We start from the raw sequence: 1,457 nt of genomic DNA, 5'->3' as shown, positions 1-1,457 counted from the left end.
AGAAATGTCACAAGTATTAGAACTGCATCTGAGTATATAACTGAAAAAAAAAAACACTGGGAGATAAATCCATCCTACATCCTGAAGTTGGAAAAAAAATAGAAATAAAGTTTAGAAATTTGCACATCTTTGCAGTTCTAGCAGTTTATTTTATACACATCAGGCCAGATTCTATTCCACCTACTCCACATAAATAGATTTAGGTAGTCCTGTTCCATCTTGTTCAAGTCCCTTAAAAATTTATTAATACAGAAAGTGAAATGCATATCTTTCTTATCCTTGCTGATTTTGTATCACTCAATTTTAAGGGTAAGATGACACTGTATTAGCAAAATAGATGAAATATGGATTTTCAGTGACTTGAACAGGGTAGAGTAGAACTGCACTTAGGCATCCAAATCCATTTATATATCCAATAGGTGGAATATAATCTGGCTTTCTAAACCTAACATACCTTTCTAGTCCTCATTCTTGGTCCCCCAGCTGACAGGCCCAAACCTCTAGGTCACTAAAATATATTTGCTTAAGAAGGTAGAACAGTGCAATTATTTCTTTTGACTTCAGTTGAGCTATGCAAGGAGTCAAGAATAGTCACGAGTTTACATAAGTGAATTACAATGTGCCAATTTGCAATACAGCCAGCACGCTAACTGGCCACCCATTCAAAACATGATGATAATCCCAGACAACTATGACTTAGCTTTTAATCAAAGCAAATACTGCTGTTGTTGAAAAGGGCAATTCATGCATTTTAGCTTATCAGTCCATTTTGGACGGTCATACTCATCCAAATATCTGAACAGGAACTATGTACTATGTACGGAACATGCTTCCTACTCTGCTGCTATGAACCATTTCACCAATAGCTTTATACACATACATATGGTTCGGCATGGTCTAAAGCATTATACAGTGTTACTAATGTGCTGTACTTGTAAATGTGTGCATTTAATACCTGACCCGATAACACTTTACTGATTTTTTTAAAGATTTTTTTTTTTTTTGTGGGGAGGGGAAGGGAGAGGGACAAATTTACTACTAGTGTTTGTGAATTTTTTTTTAAACAAAATGTGAAGGGGGAACAAAAAACAATTATGTCTTTGTGATGACTCTTTTTGATATGCAGTAGAAAAAATATTGCCCTCTTCTGAGGTATTTGAACATTATTAAAAATAAAATATGACAACAACAAAAAAAACCACTAAGGTTTATGTAATGTTTTGCACAATGTTTTTATTTGGTATTCAAGGGCACAAGATTTTTGTCTGCTTACTCATTTTTAAAATTAAAGGAAACGTGCAAAACTGTGTATTGTATTTTTGTATCTGTGACTCTAATTACCACAGACATTAAAGGGATTTATGCTCACATCACTCCTGGAAGGTAGGTATGTACCATCCGCATTTTATAGAATGGGAAAATGAGATGGATTAAACATAGATTAAGTGACATGTCCA

This window comes from Gavialis gangeticus, unplaced genomic scaffold, assembly GCF_001723915.1.
Source record: "Gavialis gangeticus isolate Ggan-Ray unplaced genomic scaffold, GavGan_comp1, whole genome shotgun sequence".
NCBI lineage: Eukaryota > Metazoa > Chordata > Crocodylia > Gavialidae > Gavialis > Gavialis gangeticus.
The sequence above is the reverse complement of the archived record's forward strand: the minus strand, read 5'-3'. Positions refer to the sequence as shown.